This window comes from Panthera tigris, chromosome A2 (genome assembly GCF_018350195.1).
Source record: "Panthera tigris isolate Pti1 chromosome A2, P.tigris_Pti1_mat1.1, whole genome shotgun sequence".
Taxonomy (NCBI): Eukaryota; Metazoa; Chordata; class Mammalia; order Carnivora; family Felidae; genus Panthera; species Panthera tigris.
In genome coordinates, this window is record NC_056661.1 from 33,155,246 (window position 1) to 33,177,084 (window position 21,839).

The 21,839-nt window shown below is 42.0% G+C and overlaps 1 protein-coding gene across 9 annotated transcripts in view; it reads right to left on the reverse strand.

Annotated features, from left to right (window-relative positions):
• Positions 1 to 21,839, reverse strand: part of MAGI1 (membrane associated guanylate kinase, WW and PDZ domain containing 1) — a 629,340-nt gene that overhangs the window by 469,736 nt on the left and 137,765 nt on the right. The gene's annotated exons all lie outside the window — the stretch shown is intronic.

Below are 21,839 nucleotides of genomic sequence, written 5' to 3' on the forward strand. Positions count from 1 at the left end.
GCATGGACAAAGGAATATATGCACACGTTCATCATTATCACAATGATATATATAAACCCTTCCCTTCGATACTCTAGGTAAGTACACCTATTATTCTGCCATATACACATGTACACAAACACATACTGCATATTTTATATACAGTAAAGTTTATAAAAAATCAAAAATAGGAGAAATTAAGCCAGCATAGGCTTATATTCTTTGCTGTTTGATGGAACCACTTTCTCCTAGAAATCTATCAAATAAATCATTTAGGATGTGTGTCTATATGAAAATCTGGAAATATCCTAAACTATCACTAAAAAATGCTATACCAAAAAGGGGAGTACTTTGCGAACTTTTAAGACCACAAATGCAGCTGCTCATGTAGAAAGATGTTAGTGATACAATATTAAGAGAAAAACAAGTCTTGAAACACTATATATATTATTTGATTCATCTTTTAAAACACATACACTTTATATATATATGTGTGTGTGTGTGTGTGTGTATATATATATATATATGAGAATGAATATATTAAAATATAGAATAGAGAAATATATGAACATCAAATGAAGGTATAATACAAACGGAAAATAATAATCATGGCTGGAGGGGTTACTGATGTGGCTGTCTTGTATTTTTTTCTTTTATTTTCTATTGTTTTCCTTAAAAATGAGATGAACAATTTTTTTAATTTTAAAAAAGGTTGGAACCAATAAAGAAAACTCTAAAGGAAAAAGGAAGAGACATTGAGAAGAGCCAGCTGAGAAACTAGGTCCCATCAGAATAACCTGCATAAGCTGGGGTGCCTCGGTGGCTCAGTAGGTTAAGCATTCAACTTCAGCTCAGGCCATGATCTCACCGTCCATGGGATCAAACCCCTTGTCAGGCTCTGGGCTGACAGCTCAGAGCCTGGAACCTGCTTTGGAATGTGTGTCTCCCTCTCTGCCCCTGCCCCACTCACGCTCTGCCTCTCTCCCTCTCTCCCCATCGCTTTCTTTCTCCCTCTCTCTTTCTCTCTCTCTCAAAAACAAATAAACATTAAAAAGGGAGGGGGGGTGCCTGGGTGGCTCAGTCAGTTAAGCAGCTGACTTTGACTCAGGTCATGAACTCATGGTTCGTGGGTTTGAGCCCCATGTTGGGCTCTGTACTGACAGCTTAGAGCCTGGAGCCTGCTTCAGATTCTATGTATGTCTCTCTCTCTCTCTCTCTCTCTCTCTCTCTCTCTCTCTCTCTCTCTCTGTCCCTCCCCTGCTCATGCTCTGTTTCTTTGTCTCTCAAAAATAAATGAACATTAAAAAAAAGAAAAAAAACATTAAAAAAAAAGGAAGAATCTGTAAGCTGGGTTAGGGACCCAAAGAACTTGAACAGACACTGGGTATCATTTATACGGATACAGAGTCAAGACAATGTTTGCACCCCGGGTATCACCCGCCCACTAAACCTTCCCACAGGGCTCCTCCCCATCTCTCCCCTCCCTCCAGGTATCCAAACTTTACTGCTAAGGTTGGCTGTTTCTAAGGCTGGGGTGCTGCCATGTTCAGCAAATAAACTAAAAAATCACCTAACTCAGGGCTGCTCACCAAGCAGAGAAGAGGCCAGGTAGTTAGCACAAGAGACAAGAGGGGGAGACTGTGGAGCAGTTCATGGTGGGGACTAGGGTCAATCACCAGGATGAGCAGCCACTCAACTACTCCTGACTGTCACCAGGCAGGACGCAAGACCAGCTGTGTCCACCCATCTTCAGATCTTTTTAAGGAGAAACTGAAAACTCAGAGGTAGGTCTGGGAAATCTCCTGATATTTTCAGTAACCATTACTAAATGGGTTCACCTTCGAGTGAGTTGCTGCTGCTTTTTTTTTTTTTTTCTAAGTAGGTTCCACGCCCAACGTGGAGCTTGAACTCAGGACCCTGAGATCAAAAGTCACATGCTCTACCACCAGATGCCCATTAGGTGAATTACTTAACCCTGCAGCTTAGTCTCCCTATCTATACATTGGAGATAACAACAATATCTGCTTCACAGGGCTGTTGTGATATTTAAATGATTTAATCCATACAAAGTACTTTGAAAGTTACCAAGCCCAAGGTGAGCCCTGAGTGTTTATCATCATCCAACCACCACCTCCCACAGGCCACTCTGAACAACCATGCCTGATGGTTCAGCGCTCTGAGGGCAGGGCCAGGGCCTCCGCTAGCTGTGTTCTCCTGACCACAGGCATGACAGCAGGCACCCTAGCGGGCACCCTGCAAGCAGCAGTGTTTTCTGGATGCATGAATCAATCATGGAATAATTCCCAAGCAGTTAGGATACATGAAGCACCTCTTGCATCACCAGCTCAGACAAACCTTATCTCGAACAGCATGACTGGGCTGCCTCGTAAGCAGCCTCCTGGTAAGGCTGCCCCTCACACTGGCCTCTAGAGCCTCTACCTTTTACTTGCACTTTTAGAATTCCGCTCTGGTTGGAGACTAGGGATATGGGAGGTGTAGGGATGATGGAAACAGATGGCAGTCCCAGGGGGGACTCCTTGTAACTGCTGATCTATCAGGAGTCTTAGAAGCCACTCCCCCCTGCCCTGTCATTTGTTTACGCGTCTCCCTGCTGAGAAAAATCTTTTGGTCCATATGCTGTTCTGGAAAGTTGGCGCCATGTCAGAAGGAAGAAGTGAGAAATGTCCGTGGCTCTCTACCATGGGCATCTCGCCTGCCCCAGGCTTGGGAGCCTTTGTGAGACCAAATGTTACCTCAGCCATCTTGCCTGTGAGTCCTGCCTTGAGGGAAAACCTCAAATCACTCTGCAGACAAGGACAAAGAATAACAATTGTTATTGTAACAACGTGTGGCCCACCCCACACTCCACACTGTCAACAATCCTTACCAACCTGACAAGAACCCTTTCAGCTAGGTATTAATATTCCCACTCTACAGAGGAAGTAAGCAAATCTCAAAGAAGTGAAGGAACACGCCAAACATCTAATGGTAGAACTCAGATTCAAAAGGGAATTTGACCTGAAAGACAAGGTCCTTAATCATTTGGTCATTTCACTTCCCAGAGAGATTCTCAGGGCTGGGGGAAACATCTCAGTATTTCCATGTGTCAGTCCCAAGGCCTCCCACCAACCATGCACTTATCATCTATCTCTGGGACAGTGCTTACAGACATCCAATCTTTCCTCCTCTGAATGCCATTGGAAATCTGTTGGCACTATTCCCTTGAGCAGTCATTCATTTGTAGTTTTGACTACAAGTCATTCATCTTGTAATCAAAAACTACAAGCCTGGGTGGCTCAGTCAGTTGAGAGTCCAACTTCAGCTCAAGTTGTAATCTCACAGTTCTTGAGTTCGAGCCCTGCATCGGGCTCGCTGCCCCTCACCCGCTCACACTCTCTCTCAAAAATAAATAAAACATTAAAAAAAAAAAAAAAAAAGCAAAAACTACAAGCCATCAGGGAGCCTGGGTGACAAGATGAACCATTCCAGCATCACCCAGCTTGACAAAGCCTTGTTAAATGAGTTCTTAAACCCTTTTAGCTAGATTATAGGACAGAATGGTCTTTAATATTTTGCATGTTTTATCGAATCCTTGAGCCCTGTCTGTGAGCCCACCCTGACTACTCCGTTTAATATTATCATCTGCTAAACCTCAGACATTTTCAATGCCCTACTCTTTTTCCAGAACCCTTATCAACTAATATACTTCATAATTTACTAATTGATGGCTTATCATGTGCCTTACCCTACCTGCTTATCAGTGCTAGACTACACCACTCAAAGGCAAGACTCTGTCTGTTTTTTTAACGAGTATATTCCCAGCGCCTGCAAGACAGCCTGGCACAGGAGGCACTCAATAAATACTTGCAACCGTGCTAGACTCAAATGAAGCTTCTTGCCTCTGGGTTCCTAAAATTCTAGGGCTCTCGTGCTGCCTACTGGAAAGCAAGGACAAGAGACACATGTGGAGCATGTGGCATAAGGCCTGGCACAGGGTGTACATTCACTACCTCCTCCCTATTCTTTACCCAGAACATGAAATCTGTGTTGTATTCTATATCTGGCTTCCCAGATTGAGCCGCTGATGACTTACCCTTACCACGGACCAAGCAACGTCTGAGGTTGGAAAAGGCATTCTTCATTAAATGCAATTCCTCTTTTAGAAAGAGCTGTCTATTCTACCAAGGACGCTGAGCATTTATTTCATCTGTAGACAGAAGCTTATAATGTTGACAAATATCTGTAATGATCAGTAAACAAATATGGGAAGGGGAGGGACTGGATATATACATTTTTTAATTCCCAAGACCCAAGGTCAATTCAATACTGGAATAGCAGGCATGGGCCTCCAGTGATCCTTCAGGTTCAATGTAAGTGAATGAGGAGAACTGTCCAAGTGATAGAGAAAAGCTCTGCAGCAATGAAGTGCAGGCATATTCCTTTCATGGGGCTTTGCAGATACTGCGCTTTTCCAGAATGAAAGTTTGCAGCAACCTGCATGGAGCAAGCCTATCAGCGCCATTTTGCCAACAATCACTTGCTCATTCATGTCCCTTGTGTCGTATTCCGGTAATCCTTGTAATATTTCAAGCTGTTTCATTATTATTATATTTGTTATGGTGATCAGCTATCAGTGATATCACTGACTGAAAACTCAGATGGTTAGCATTTCTTACCAATAAAGTATATTTTTCATTAAGGTATATGTATGGCTTCTTAGACATAATGCTATTGCACACTTAATAAACTATAATATAGTATCCACCTAAGTTTTATATGCACTGGGAACCAAAAAACATTCATTTGACTTCCTCTATTGTGATACTCACTTCACTGCAGTGATCTGAAACCGGACACAGGATATATCTAATATATGCCTGTATTCACATTCTGATCTCCCCACAAGACCTTGATTTCCCAGAGGATAAGGGCAGTGTCTCAGGGAATCTTTAAATCCCCTGGCCCCAGCACGATGATGGGCCAAAGCAACACTCATTGAGATGGGGGCAGGGGGTAGAAACAGGGAGGGAACCAGAAAGGGAGAAAGTAAGGATGTCTAGGAAGGACAGGTGGGAAAGAGGGTGGAAAGGAGACAGGAAGGAAGAGAAGAAGAAAGGAAGGGAGAAGAGAACAGGATTGTGCACATAGGAAGATGACCGTTTTAGTAAAAAAAAAACAATTTTTTTAAAGAAATGAAAACAAACATGATCTTCATGCTTTTTTTATGCCTGCCCATAGGTGTATAGAGACAATCAACCTGGTAACACTGGGGTGGGACTCACAAGGTTTAAGACTGGAGAGGAAAATGCCAAAAGTTTTTCTTCATGCACTTCTGCCATGCCTGACTTGCTCTGCTATAGGGACTGAGTGACACGGCAGAGCTGTCCCCCTGAGACCACAGCACTGAGAGAAAAGAACATGGCAACTGCAGAGGAGAAAAGGGACAGAGTAATTAGGGGATCCTGGGTACTTCCCAGGAGGCAAGTACTAGATCTCAGGGGGAGAGCAGTCAGCAGCCAGACCAGAACAGCCCAAAACATGGCAGATGGAGTGAGATGCAGAAAAAGGAACAAGAAAGGCACTTTCACCTTGGACCAAACTCAGGGGTCAGACATCAGAAAGAGCAGCACAAAGGACTGCAGGCAGAAGTCGGGAATCTGGGCTCCTCAGCACCATCTCGATGTAAAGTTTTCTAGTGAATGCTGGAAAAGAAACTCAAAGCCTTGCCCAGGAGATGAGGCTAAATATGGAAAGCAATTTGCCACCTTTCCTTTCTCCTTCGCCCCATATAGTCAGGGACCCTTCTTGGACTATTCTAGAAAATCCTGGAAGAATCACTCTTGCCTTTTGTGATCCCGCCAATATCCACAGTCGTTCCCACATATTCATGTCTATAAGCAAGGACGCTGTTTATGTCAGGTCGGCCTCCCAGAGTCTCTGCAATCAGAATTCTTAACTCTACCAACTTACAAGCTGGGGACCTGGGGGAAGTGACTGGTCTTCTCAGACCTCCAGCTTCCTAACTGGGAAAATTGCGAAAGTAATAGTACAGAGCTCACAGGGTTACTGAAGACATTAAATTAGCTAATTCCAGTAGCACAGTGATTAGCACACAGGAAGCTCTTGGTAACTTTTAGGCCATGCTTCATATACTATTCACAATCACCCTGTGCTACAAGTGCTTATTATTAGTTCCATTTTACAGATGAGAAAAATGTGCCTCAGGGTGAAGTAAGATTCCCAAAGCTAAACAGCTAGTAAATGGCAGTCAGAGTTTGAATCCAGATTGAAAACTCACGTTCCCAACTCATAATTATACTCTCTCCTGCTCATCCACTTCCTTCACTAACATGCCTTAACATATTCTACCCACCCATCTATTCTTTTACGCCTCTATCAATTCCTCTTCCTCTCTCCTGTTTCTGACCTACACACACATCCATTTTTTTTTATTGAACACATACTCTGAGCCAAAGAGCTCAGAGAAACATGTAAAAAGATGATGATCAAAAATCAGATCCCATTTCGCTGTTTTCTAAAGCCAAATGCATGCCTACCATCCATCCCAGTTCTTTCACACCTATGTAAATACACACAAGAAATGAGTGTTTCTGTCTACCAAAACACCCCAACAAGAATAAATACAGAATTTCCGTTAAAAATAACCCCAACTACAAATGACCCAGATGCTCCTGAAAAGAAGAATGAATAAATTGATTATTGTATATTCATATAATGCAATATTACACAAGCAATAATAAATGACTGAGACAACAGCAAAATAGATATATCTCACAAATAACTATGTTGACCAAGTTAAACCAGGCAGAGACGTGTACATACTAGAGCTTTTATTTGAAATTCAAGAGCAGGCAAAAAATGTATGGTTAAAGAAGCCAGCACAACAGTGACTTCTTCAGAAAGACAGTACTGAGTAGGAGGAGGCACAAGGGAACTTGTAAGAGTGCTTCTAGATCTTGATCTGGGTGATGGCTACTCAAGAGTATTTAGGTTTAAAGGTCACAAAGGTCACAAAGCTGTATTTAATATTAGTGCGCTTCAGGCATTTTATGTATTCTAAGATTCAATTGAAAAAAAGAACAAAAGGTAATAAAAATATCTAAATTCATTTCACTGCAGAGGTCTCCTGGGTTTGGGGCAGTAGCCAAGATGGCGGGCTTTGGCGCTATCCAAGGAAAAGTGCTGACTTGCCTCTGAGCTGAGACCTGAGACAACCCTGTTTGCAGAAATGGGACTAGTGTACATCAGGGCACATCCAGTGGGGTCACAGCCAAGTGCATCTGCCGCTGCTCTCTGCATCTCTTGGCCCCAAAGCAAGCTTTCAGGACTGCAGAGAGGTCTGCAGCAAAAGATAAAGCACAGCTCATCCACAGCTGGCCTGTTTGTGCTTATTCTACATCATGCACTTTTCGTAGCCCTCAAATTTAATTCCTACTTCCTATTTCCTGGCACAGTCAATGGGTTTTATTAGGTATATTATGATCCTCTGGTTCTGTGTGTTCCCCTTATCTGACCTGGAATGCATTCTTTCAAGATGTTGGTTCCCCTTGGGGCGCCTGGGTGGCTCAGTCGGTTAAGCGGCCGACTTCGGCCCAGGTCATGATCTCGCAGTCTGTGGGTTTGAGCCCCACATCGGGCTCTGTGCTGACAGCTCAGAGCCTGGAGCCTGTTTCAGATTCTGTGTCTCCCTCTCTCTGACCCTCCCCCATTCATGCTCTGTCTCTCTCTGTCTGAAAAATAAATAAACGTTAAAAAAATTTTAAAAAAAATGCATTACAGATTCGTGATCATAATATAACATGACGAGGAAGAGGAAAAAAGATAAAGAGTAACAGTAACTAAAATTCACTGAAATCTTTCTTCATGCCACTGTCTTACAGTACTAGCCTATTCAATTCTCCCACTAACCCCTTGAGATACATAACACTATGCCCACTCCACAGATGAAGTGTGTTAGGGAAGGGATAAAACATTTTCCCTTGCAAGGATATTATGAAGGGAAATTCCAGAATGTCAACTGTGGAATGGACACAGAAAGAACCCGGTCCAGCTTAGAGCAGGATGGAAAACAACCTGAGAGAGGACTGTGTTTAAAAAAGGAATTGATGGGGGCTCCTGGGTGGCTCAGTAGGTTGAGCATCTGACTTCAGCTCAGGTCATGATCTCGTAGTTTGTGAGTTCGAGCCCCTCTGTGCTGACAGCTCGGAGCCTGGAACCTGCTTTGGATTCTGTGTCTCCCTCTCTCTCTCTGCCCCCCTGCTTGTGCTCTCTCTCAAAAATAAATACATAAACTTTAATTAAAAAAAAAAAAGGAACGGATGGATTCTTTGATTGGTTTGGGTGTGGTGGGAGCATTTTTCAGTTCTGCTGAAAGTTTGGGGACACTTTGGAGTTGGGCACACAAAAAATTAAGCAGTGGAAAAAGGAAAGCCTAATATCATTAATGTCATAAAAAGCAATACAATTATAGTATACTACGTGGCTCAGCTGTGAATGTTTATCCAAAAATGCTGATATGCAGATCTTAAGAGGGCAGAGGAAGGAAAATGAGTTTTAGGTGGAATAAGAATATTAAATCCTCACCTTCCTTACTAGGGAAAATAATAGGTAATGATAGATAATGTCCACATTTCAAACTGCAAGAAATAGAAACACAAACATGATTTCTAACTCTGGAGAGAAGTGTGAGAAGAAACAGCTTATAGGGTTAAATATAGTCCCCCTCTAAGGGGTCCTATCAAAAGGTGGGAAGGGTGATGCTGGAAACTCATATGTTTTTTTATAAATCAAAGTACTTTTTGAGCTTCTTAAAATGATCTGCATGTATTACTTTGACTCTTTAATAAAAATAAAGTTAAACCCAAACAAAATATCTTATCCAAGATTGAGCTGGGAATCAAACATTGGTCAAAGTCCAAACTCCAAGCCATGATCGACACACTTTGTGATCTCACCTATGGGACATCTGCCCCCACGGAATCTATATAAAATGCTCTTGGAGAGGTCTTTGAAAACACCTTTATATATATATTAAGTCATCTTTGACACAGTCACTGATATGAATTAATTTATTCCGCAAAAGAAATGGAACCCTTCACAGTTCAACAGCTCCTACCAACACTTAACTGAGATGAGTAACACTAGAAATTAAATCAGAGACACAAACACTGGCAGCGTCCCTCTAAGTATGAGCAGCTCTCAACAGCCTGCAGATATTTTAATGTGTTTTTCTCAACGTCTACCTATGGGGACAGGTTCCCCAGAGACCAACCCAGCTTGCATCTAGCTGCAGAGAGCATGCCTCTTCCTTGGAGAAAGTGCCTTAGCTCCCAGGCATGGAATCAGTAAGGTCGAGAAATACTTTCCCACCAAAAGAGTCACCTGGATTTCTCAGTTAACTAATGTTCAGAAGCTTTATTGTCATCAAAAACAACCTGATAACTTCTAAGAATATCACAGCCCCTAACAAAGTAAGTCCATGGAACATCACAAAACTGCTCTGGCTCTGGATGAAATCTTTACCTAACAGAACCTTCAGGCTTCATGTCAATAGTTTGGATGCAAGAATGTAGGTCCATTCTTCAGTTGCTCAAATAAAGAAAACAATAAATTATCATTCTTTCTGGTTCTCAAATAAGGGTTTATTATACCCCAAGATTAAAAGGAAGGAATAAAAGTAAAGGACAAATCAGACCAGAGACAAAATGGATAGGTTTCCTCCCATGATTGCACATTACTTTTGTGACATTTTAAATATTGCACTTTGCTTCAAGGCTGTCATCCTGTTTCCAAATAGCTCAAAGCCATGCCCCTCATCACAGCCCGAAGACTGCCTGCATTGATTTAATGACCATCTCTGACCAGAACCTGCCTCCAATGTATCTATGTAACAGGTGGGCAGTGGAGGGAGAAGCAAGGGGTAGGAACTGTTTTTCCTACTGGTTAGGTCCCTCCTCCAACGTTCATCATTCACCCTATCTGGGTAGCTTTCACCTGCCCCCCACTGGAGGTTGGCATGATCAAGGTCTACACAGATCTCGCTTTAGAATGACTTCCAGGCCATCAAACCACCTTAATAAAACTAAAAAAAAAAAACAACAAAAAACAAAAAACAAAACAAAACAAAAAAACCACCTCCTCAGTAAACAAAAGTATCCCCACCAGGCAGACCCACAGCCTAACTAGGGGTGAGTCAGCTCACCAATGCACTGGAGATTTGGCTGAAACCTTGCTGAAAATTTCTCAACTTGCTGATGTTAAGCCAGAAATCAAGAAGGAAGCAGAGAAAGAATAGAAGCAATTTAAGTTCACTGGGAGTCCCAGACTTGACAGCTACACTCCCAAAAAGCAATCATTCTGCATTTGCTTTAAGGACTAGGGACTAGCAGAACCACCTCCAAATGCAGCAGACAGAATTTTGAGAGAGGAATCAAGATGCTGTGCAAACAGAAGTCACAACCACCTCCGTGAGGGAAGAAGCAGGTCTCCTTAGTGAGTAAAACCCAGCTTGTGATCATGTTATCGGAGTGTGAATAAATATTACAAGACACTAAGGGACATCGTACTCAAAGCTTCACATGTTCTTTTTTTTTTTTTTTTTTTTTTAATTTATTTTTGGGACAGAGAGAGACAGAGCATGAACGGGGGAGGGGCAGAGAGAGAGGGAGACACAGAATCGGAAACAGGCTCCAGGCTCCGAGCCATCAGCCCAGAGCCTGACGCGGGGCTCGAACTCATGGACCACGAGATCGTGACCTGGCTGAAGTCGGATGCTTAACCGACTGCGCCACCCAGGCGCCCCTAAAGCTTCACATGTTCTAATAACCGTGGGCAACTAGACTGCCTATTGTCCCCATCCCAGTTCCTCTCCATGCCAGCTGTGTGTCTACAGGCAAAGTGCTTAACCTCTCTGTGCTCAGAGTCATCTGTGAATTGGAAATAATCATTGGGAATGTAAGCTGGTGCAGCCACTCTGAAAAACAGTATGGAGATTCCTCAAAAAACTAAAAAAAGAACTACCCTATGACCCAGCAATTGCACTACTAGGCGTTTATCCACAGGATACAGGTGTGCTGTTTCGAAGGGACACATGCACCCCCATGTTTATAGCAGCACTATCAACAATAGCCAAAGTATGGAAAGAGCCCAAATGTTCATTGATGGATGAATGGATAAAGAACATGTGGTATATACATACAATGGAGTATTACTCGGCAATCAAAAAGAATGAAATCTTGCCATTTGCAAGTACATGGATGGAAGTGAAGGGTATTATGCTAAGTGAAATTAGTCAGAGAAAGACAAAAATCATAAGACTTCACTCATATGAGGACTTTAAGAGACAAGACACATGAACATAAGGGAAGGGAAACAAAAATAATATAAAAACAGGGAGGGTGACAAAGCAGAAGGGACTCAAATATGGAGAACAAACAGAGGGTTACTGGAGGGGGTGTGGGTGGGGGGATGGGCTAAATGGGTAAGGGGCACTAAGGAATCTACTCCTGAAATCATTGTTGCACTATATGCTAACTAATTTGGATGTAAAGTTAAAAAAAATAAAACTAAAAAAAGGAAATAATCATGACTCCTACAACTCAAAGGGGAGTTAAAATCTTGGAAGAAGATAATTTACATAAAATGCCTAGCACTGGCACATACAAAAGTCAACATCATTTTATGGTTGTTATTATTACTATTATTCCCATTTTACAGATGATGAAACCAGCCTTTGAAGACATCACAAATCTGTGTGAAGTTACATAGCTAACAAGTAACAGAACTAGGTCTGATGGACTCCAGACCTCTTATTACAGTCTCTCCTCTCCCTTCAACTTTCCCCCTGATCATTCCTAAGGATCTCTCCAATGTGAGATCAGCCACTGGCCTGTCTGGGCAATAAAAAAATCTTGTAAAAAAAAAAAAATTAAAATTCCCTTAAAAACCCAGATTGTAGTAATTATTGTAGTAGAAATGGTTGTTTTTATTGCTACTGTTATCACCCTAGTAGTAAGTAGTCAGTGCCCTATGGTGTGCCATTGTGGGCTAAGGTGTATACATTCAACTTCACCCCTCCCCTCTTAGGAGAGCCTCCCCTTGGCACAATTCAGTGAAAACATCAGAGACTGGGAAGTGGTAACACAGAAAGAGAGCTATGTGTTGGCAAGGCAATCATGAAAAATATTGTTGAATGGTCCCAAAACAAGGGTCTTTAAAACAGACGGGGTGGAAGGACCAGCACATCAAATGCCCGTGTCATAAAAGCAAGTATCACACACCCCACTTTTGAGAAGCTGATGAATGGTTGACAACCACAGATCACAGAGAGACGGTCCTTTGCTAACCCATCACAGCCATAAAGGTAGGGAAGAAACGGCCGTGATTTTTCTCTAATGGAGTGCAAAGCCACTGCACTGAGGGTAAAATTCAAAGGAAGAGTTGGAACCTCCCAAACTTAAAAGAAAAAAAAACAGGTTAAGACAGTACTCGTGTCCAGGGACACATCTTAACAAAGCCACATCAATTTCATCTTCTACATTTTTATATAAGAAGTAAAATGACTCTGGGTCTGATTTTAGCTCTTCTTCTGTATCCTAATCCCTAAAAGAGCTGAGACTGAGTCTTGTTCACGGCTATACACTCAGTATGTACAACAATGCCTGGCACATAATAGGTAGATAATAAATATTTGCTGAATGCATAAATCATTTATCTAAATCTCTTAACGGGCAAACATTAAGGACTCAGTAAATAAATGGTGCCTGATTATCATTATTCCTATTTTTCCTCTACATAAAGATCAATCTATTTCTTTGGATTCCCACAATTTGCAAACCTTAAATGCAAAGTTCACAGTCAGTAAGTACTTCATGAATAAACAAAAAAAGTACCTGCCACTATATCACAAACAGATGCCTGCCATCATAAATGAGGACTTAAATCACACTAAAATCAGACACGCACACAAACCCTGCAATTTACTGTTGTATATATTGAACATTTCCTTCCTAGAGCAGACAAAGGAAGCCACATAGTAGAAAAGGTAAATAACCAGTGACCTTTTTTTTTTTTAACAACCTAAAAGCTCATCACTGTTATTCCTCTTTTCCACCTGAAGAGCAAACTCCTTGAGGGCCAAAACTGGAGAAGAGATAAACCCAAGACTGCTACTTCTAGTTGGCCAGAAAAACAGATGAATGCTAAGGGGGAGATTTTAATGTTAAAGTGTATTACTTCTTTTGAGGGGATGGCTAAAAATATTTTAACAAAAAGGAAATGTTTCTCCCATACCAATTTTTCTGTTATTTACTCACCCCTGCTCCTATCTTCACTAAAAGAAATTCATAGGATTTTATAACTCTAAGCAATATCAGAATCACCGAATGACCAAACTTCTCATTTTACCAGTGGAGAAAAAGCAGAGGTGTGGCTATTTCATGAGAAAACAAAATTATACCCAGGACATCGACTGTTCTCAGAACATAATATAATTAACACAGACTGTCTTTAGATCTGCAAAGGCCACTAATACCCTTTGCAAATCCAATTTGCATTTTTGCCTCAATTTCTGCCTTAACCCTTTTTTCATATCCCAGCTTCCACTTTCCCCGTAACTTGACATCTCTCTTAGGAATTCATGTACAAGAAGGTCTTTCAACAGGTGCAGATCAAGAGGCCCAGGGTTCTCAAATCCACATGTAGGAAGTGGTAAAGACCAAAGCTTTTACAAATGTGGTTGCTTGCCATCAGTATTCCCCCAAATCAAGTGGGCCCAACCCAACCTGACAAAGTCCCGGCCTCTGTGACTGGAGTGATCCAACCAGAGCTCAAATGATCCACCACGTACTCTGTGACAGGAGCACACCGTTCACTGATTTCTTCTTTTAAAGTAGGCTTCACGCCCAATGTGGGACTTGAACTCATGGCCCTGAGATCAAGAATCGCATCCTCTACCAACTGAGACAGCCAGGAGAGGAGCCCCTTCCCTATTAAACTAAAGCCAGAAAGACCCTACACCGTGCCCCTAGTCAACAGGCTACAGAGAAGACAATGACATCTCCTGTGGTTCCCAGAGAGAAAGGTAAGGACACAAAAGCACACTGCTCATGTGAGCGAGTGATCAAGGTCAAAGTGACATCTACAGAATTTGAGAATTTGAGAATTTTAGGGAGGAAAGAGTCACTCAAGGTCATGTGCAACACTTTTCTGTGACATATCAACTAAAGTCCAGAGCAGTGAGCAAGGTCCCACAGATGCGCAGGAGCAAACTCAGATCACCCAGTTTGCAATCCTGTAATGTTCCTACCACCCTGACTGGAGAGATGACATATGAGTGTTCCAAGGCTACCTGAACACAACTGTAATTTGCCTTGTCTTGGCACATTCCCTGCCACACTAAACCAGTTTGTCTTTCAAGGCCAAATTAAATGTCACCTCCTCAGTGAGGTCTACCTCATCTTCCTCCTGCCCAGATGAGATCAATCACTCCTTATTCTATGTCAAGGACTCAGCCATTTCCTTGACCTGAAAATACCCTCAGGTCACTCAATCCTGTAATAAATTTTATCATTCACCACTTTTCTCTTCCTCTGAACTGGAAGCTCCCTGAGGGCTAGGTTCATCTTCCTACTCTCTCATTCTCTCCCTTTCACTCAAAGCCTCCCACACCTAGCACACTGGCGTGTGGTCATTAAAATATTAATTTACCCAACAAAGATTTAGTAAGCTCCTACTTCAGGAACTTGCCCCCAGGCACTCTTCACTCTTAAAAGGGGAAAGTCATATTAAAGAATTAATTATTCAAATGCCAATGGGTGGTATAGAATCATCAGGTGAAAAATGTATGGTATTTATGTAGGTAGGAAGCAAGAAGTAAGGGAAACCCCCCTCCTAAGAGGTTCTCCATGTGGACATGAACTTTTTGGGAACATTTCAAATGTTGTGTACCTGCACTAGAATGTATTCAATCCAAAGATTTTGATGACCGAGACTCCACCAACAAGAAAAGTACATCTGAGGCAGCCCAGTCAACAGCAAAGATTAAAAGTCAACCTTTGACCTTTTGGTGACCAAAACAGGGAGGGAGACACTGGAGTGAGATTTTGGAGGAAATTTCTAAAGAACATGATCGAAGTCAAATGACCAAGGATCAGAGTAGTGACTACGCATTCCCCAAGGAAGAGTCTGACACTGAGATCGCAGCTATGGCTATGACTCAGGCAGGAAGGTTCAGGCAGATGTGAGCCAGGAAAGGTACAGCAGCAGCAAAGAACAGCAGGTTCCTCTCAAACCTTAAGTCAAGATTACAAATACCAAGCACACCCAAGTATCTAGTAGTTGTGGAAGAAACCAATTTTTCGTTTCCTTCAACCTTCTTTTTTTCACCACTACCCTCCACATACAACAGTCTGATACTGCCTGGCAGATGTGTCCATTCCTCCCAAATACCATTCCCAACAGTCCCCCAGGAAGCAACACACATAAATTTGAAATCGCTTTCTTGTCTTAAAGGACAAGATGATCTCAGCGTGGAAACTGCACAGAAGGATTTGGGGAGGTTGGGTTTTAATTCCAGTTTTGTTGTTAATTTACCAGGTGGCCTTTGGCAAGCCGATAAACAACCTTCTGTCTTCACTTCTCTATCTATAAAACGATTATCCAGAATGTTCCTGTTTTTTTTAAAGACACTGGAATGTTATGAGATCTGCCAGGATGTACCACTGATGCTGCTTGAAAATAATTCAGTAATAATAGTCAATTTAAAAAATTATTTAAAAGTACTTAAAAGTTGTTTGTGCTGTTAATGGAGAAGAAGTTATTCCACGAGATCATGTCTTTTTTTTTTCCTAAGTAGTTGGAAATCTCTGCGAAAGCATTTACATTAATTGGAAAAATAACACATGCATGCAACAAGCCAACCAAAAACTAAAAACTCAAAAAAAGACACACTACTAGCCCAACGATCACGACCTCATGCTTCAGAACTTCAGAGTCCAGGAGTAACAAGAGAAGCAGAGAGCTCTGTCTTGGAAATGGCAGGTCGCACTGGGGATCTGTTCTCTACTACCTTACCCGCTAACCAGTTTGACTTTGGGCCTTAACCTTTGAAAACACATCTTCCCCATGGAGAAAATGGAGCCTAACAGTGCCACAGCTGACAGTGGTTGCAGACAATTTCATGATACGGTAACAAAATTTACCACAGTACATGGTACATCCCAGACGGTCAACAAGTGGTAACTGACATAACCTTACAGATGAAAGCAAGCTGGCTACTTTGAGAACCTATGACTACTGATTGAACACCGACCATATGCATAGATCTCATTATGCCATTATGCCATTATGCCAGGAACAGGACTCAAGACGAAGAATAAGATTCAAAACCCTCACTGAATTCTTTCAATAGCCACATGAGTACCGGTTATTATTTCTCATTTCATAGATGAAAAAATTACTGAGAGGGTCAGTTACCTGAAGGAACATCTGGTCAACTCAGGTAGTCAAGGTCCAGAGCCTGTGCTCTTAACCACTATGGTATGATGCCCCTCCGTAGAAAAATGGAGTCACTCTGTATTCTTGAGCGTGGGAATATTATAATCAAAGCAACTCCTTGGGGAAATTATTCGGATCCTATTAACAAAACTACCTGAAAGGGGAGACTAAAATCAGACAAACCAGGTAAACCCAATAGAGAAATCCAGAGGAAAGGGAAGGTAACAGCAAAGAAAATAAACATGAGTAGTATCAACTTTTCCTTAGACTCAACAGATTCAGACACATAATATAAAACATCTGGGGAAATCCAAGACTAGCTATTTTCTGGGAAAGCTGGGTCCTCTGACCAACCTGTAATCTAGAGTATTCTATTGTCAGGCTTCCTCCAAGAACTTAGGAGAAGTGGGAAAGGAGACAAGGAATAAAGCTGTTCCTCTTGGCCAATGGCTGTGAAAGGCCATTTTACAGTATGAACATGAGGTTGTCTCTAATGTGTACTGAAAAATCCAGAAGCACTTAAATTCTAATCCAGGTGGTCTGGTTGTAACCCTAGGAAGTTAGGACCAGCATATAAGTAGCCCATTTCACATGTGTCGTAAACTCATTAAATGACTGTATTTAGCCTTAAGTCTATGTATGCAAGAGAACACTTTCTCAAACTTATGGCGGAGGACCTCACCTCCTGGTGTCTGAATTTATCTGAGTACTTTTTCTAGTAAGTGACCTAGGTGACAGAGGAAACTCAAAATTCTTGCCCTCACCTAAGTAGACAGTGGTCAAAAAGTCATGAGGACCTATGGAAACCAAGCAAAACAAAGTACCATAGGTTAGCAGCACCCAGCCAAGCACTGTCAAGAGAAGATCCTGTTTCACTCATGGATCATACAACTAACTCACCAACTCATCTTCTGTTTGAGAAAATCCTGACTGCCTACGCTGGCTTGCCAACAAAAAATGAACACATTAAAATGCTACAACAGGCATTCTATGCTGATGGTTGAGGGTTTGTTTGGTTTTTTTTGATAAATCCATAGATGATCATTCTAATTTGTGTGTCATTCTCTGTGAGGTGAATTAATGTGAGTTTGATCCTGGTCCTTGGAGAAAATACTCTTGGGTACAAGCTTCTCTTGAACCACCATGAACATTTCAGATAGGCTTTTTGTTAGCAACAGAAACCAACTCCAGCTAACTTAAAACAGAAAAAGATGTTTATTATGTGCCCACAAATAAAAGAAAAAGCTGAAGAAACAGCCTTAGAAAGGATGGGAACCAAAATAACCCTAAAGATCAACGCACGACGGACACCTAGGTGGCTCGAATGAGCATCAGACTTCAGCTCAGGTCATGATTTTGTGGTTCATGAGCTCGAGCCCCTCAGTGGGCTGGTTGCTATCAGCACAGAGCCTGCTTCAGATCCTCTGTCTCCCTGTCTCTGTCCCTCCCCTGTTCACGCTCTCTCTCAAAAATAAATAAAAACAAAACAGAAACAAAAACAAAAAGATCAAGGTACCAGGAGCTAGTCGTTTTTTCTTACGTGTTGGTGAATAGTTTTGACAATACTCAGTTCCATATTCAACGTCAGGAAGAGTGTGTCTGATTGGCTTAAATTTCATGTTCTTTTGCTAGACACAGAACCCTGGTTGACCATCCCATTAAGACTGAATGATACTGAGGCACCTTGCTGGCTCAGTCAGTGGAGCATCCAACTCCTGCTCAGAACATGATTTCACGGTTTATGAGTTCGAGCATCACATAGGGCCCCCTGCTGTCAGCACAGAACCCGTTTGGGTCCTCTGTCTGCCTCTCTCTCTGTCTCTCCCCTGCTAGTGCAGCCTGTCTCTCTCCCTCTCCCTCCCTCTCCCTCCCTCTCTCTCTCTCTCAAAAATAAATAAAACATTTTTTACAGGTGATGTTATAAAAAAGTCTAAAAATTTTTAAAAACATTGAAAGATATTAAACTGTGTACGTTCATTATATATTTTGGGTATTAACTCCTTCGTGGATGTAAGCTTTACAAATATCTTCTCCCCCTCAGTAGGGTTGCCTTTTTGATTTGTCGATGATTTCCTTCACCACACAAAAGCTTTCCAGTTTGATGTAGTCCCATTTGTTTAGCTCATTGCAATATTATTTATAATAGCCAAGATATGGAAGCAGCCGAAGTCCAACAAATAGATGAATGGATAAAGAAGATATGGAATATATATGCAATGGAGTATTACTCAGCCATAAAAAGGAATGAAATCTTGCCATTTGTGACAATGTGGATGGATCCAGATGGTGTTATGTTTTGTGAAATATGTCAGAGAACGACAAATGCCATATGATTTCACTTACATGTGGAATCTAAAAATGAACAAACAAAACTCATAAATACAGAGAACAGAGGGGAGGGGTTTGGGTTGAGCAAAAATAGTAGACGATGGAGAGATACAGACTTACAGCTTTAAAATAAATAAGTTATTGGGGCACCTGGGTGGCTCAGTCGGTTGAGCATCCGACTTCGGCTCAGGTCATGATCTCGCAGTTTGTGAGTTCAGGCCCCACGTTGGGCTCTGTGCTGACAGCTCAGAGCCTGGAGCCTGCTTTGGATTCTGTGTCTCCTTCTCTCTCTGCCCCTCCCCCACCTGTGCTCTCTCTCTGCCTATCAAAAATAAATAAATGTAAAAAAGTTTTTTTGAAAAAATAAAATAAGTTATAGAGATATAATGTACAGCACAGGAAATATAGCCAAAAATATTGTAATAATTTTGTGTGGTGACAGATGGTAACTAGACTTTTATGGGGATCATTTTGAAATGTAGAAATATATCAAATAACTATGATATATACCCGAAACTAATAGAGTATTGCGAAACAATTATATGTCAATTTAAAAAGAAAGACTGAGGGGCGCCTGGGTGGCTCAGTCAGTTGAGCATCCGACTTCGGCTCAGGTCATGATCTCACGGTCCGTGAGTTCCAGCCCCACATCGGGCTCTGCGCTGACAGCTCAGAGCCTGGAGCCTGTTTCAGATTCTGTGTCTCCCTCTCTCTGACCCTCCCCCGTTCATGCTCTGTTTCTCCCTGTCTCAAAAATAAATAAAACGTTAAAAAAAAAAAAAAAAAAAGACTGAGAGATTTTCCCCAATTGGGAAAAAAAAAACTGGGGATGGGGTAAAGAAGGGAGGGAAAAAAAGTGAGAGAAAAAACAAGAAAAGAAAAATGTGCACTGAGCCACTCCAGGCAGATAAGATACAAGTGCATCTCACAAGGAATCTGCTTGTCCACAACAGCAAATTACAGAACTGTTTCTCTTCCCAATTTGACATCCCAGTTGCTGGAAGCCGAGCTACCCAGCCTGAGAGGCAAAGCCTGGGCTGTGGACGGATCGGTGACCGTAAGGCAGCCACCCGACAGTGAAGCTTCTTGGACTCCCGCTTTTAGGTAATTTGGCCTTAAAAGTACCTGGGGTATTGTCTGTTGGGGAATTGCCCTGAGCAGGCCCCCTAGGAAAGGAACCATTAGGGAAGGAAATAAGGTTCCGCAAGAAATTGCTCGGCCTTACGTTTAGCCCTTGCCATTCCCCACGGAGACTCGTCTACTTGCAGGAAGGACAGCCTCATGCATTTGCCAGCAAAGGCAGCTAACGAAGGAGAGACATATGGATCCGAAAGCCCCACTCCGGTAACTAAGGAGTGTATCTGTGGACACAGGTCACTCTGACCCCTAGGCCCACCTGGCCCCCCGGAGGCATTCCAGATGATGATTGAACCTAGTCGGTTAAAGTACAGAATGGTTCATTGGTTCCTAGGTGCATTGTCTCTCTGAGAATGTATAAGGCGTGGCTTCCTAAGGCCCTCTTGGCCCCCTTCCTGGCACCTCGGACCCAGGCGAACACTTTTGTTCTTCAAAACCACGAATGGTTCAGGGAAACAACTAAGAGGTCGTGTCCCTGTAACTGTTCCACTTGAGGTGTTGAGAGATAAATGACCTTTCGTGAAAACAACAAAGCAAATACTTTATAAATTATAGATAAACATAGATACATAATAAAAACAATAAAAGAAATTCATCAATAAGCAAAGGGCAGGAGGGAATGTTATGAGAAAACAATCATGTTATTCCTTATTGAGTGACGATACAAAGGAACAATTTTAGAATTGGGTAATGTTGGAAAAACATAGATGACGTACGTTACAAGGAAATCACTAGCAAATACAATGCCACGCTTGCTACAACAAATCGGCCAGTTCAACACACTGCTGTTGTCTGTGTCCATTTTTATTTTTGTTTTGTTTTATTTTCACTTTTTCGCCGACGCCGTTCATCCTTCGGGAACCCCTGGACCTGCTGGAGCTGGCCTCCGGCACCCAGGCATCTAGTGGCTCGAGCTCCACTAAAAAGGTTGAAGTCCAGGTCTAGAAGTGGACACTCATGAGAAGAGCATGGTTAAAACGCAGCTATTAAAAATAAGCTGATTAGACGGCTGGCTGGCTCATTCTGAAGAGCCAAGGACTCCTGATCTCAGGGTCGTGAGTTTGAGCCCCCCATGGGGTGTAGAGATTACTTAAACAAATAAAACTGTTTTTTTTTTTAATGAGTCCAAAAGTCCACAAAAGCCATTAAAAAAAAAAAAAAGATTTCAAGTATTTCATGACATTATCTTTATTGTACTTGGATTTTGTGTTGCCTAAACAACTAGTAGATGGTGTTTCCAAAAACCTTCTCCTGCAGAAGATGCACTAGCAACCTCCCGCCTAAAAGAGGTAAAATCCAGGAATTGTGAAACAGGGCCTTCAAGAATGCAGAGTATCGCTTTTACCAGTGGGTTGGGTCATAGCAAGGAGGAACTTAACACTTGCCAGACAAGTAATTCTTGGCAACAATTATAACAAAGACTTAAATTTGGAATTCCACGGAAGCTGGCAATTTGCTCTAAGATTCTATTGCTGAAAGACCACCCCATTTAAGCAGAGTGTGTCAATTACTGAACTACTAGTATTCACACTTTTCAAAAGATCTTCTTTGAGAGTTGTTGCTTTAACCACTAGCACCGGAATATCCAGTTGTGAGACAAATGATACATTCCAGGACTCCTCTAACCCTCTCCCTGTCTCCCACCCTGAGACAGAAGCGGAAAGGACGCCCACAACAATAACAAAGGTTTATGTTGGGTTGTGTGTATACATGAATTGCCCACGGGCATCTGGTAAAATGTGACTCCCCAAATAAACCAGTGGGGCCAGTACATTCCCGTTCAGCAGGAAGAAATAAGCTTTTCAGTCTTAATTCCCCAGTCTGCGGAAAGAAAGAAGAAAAGAATTATTTCAGAATTGTTTCCTAATCTGGAAAAGAGT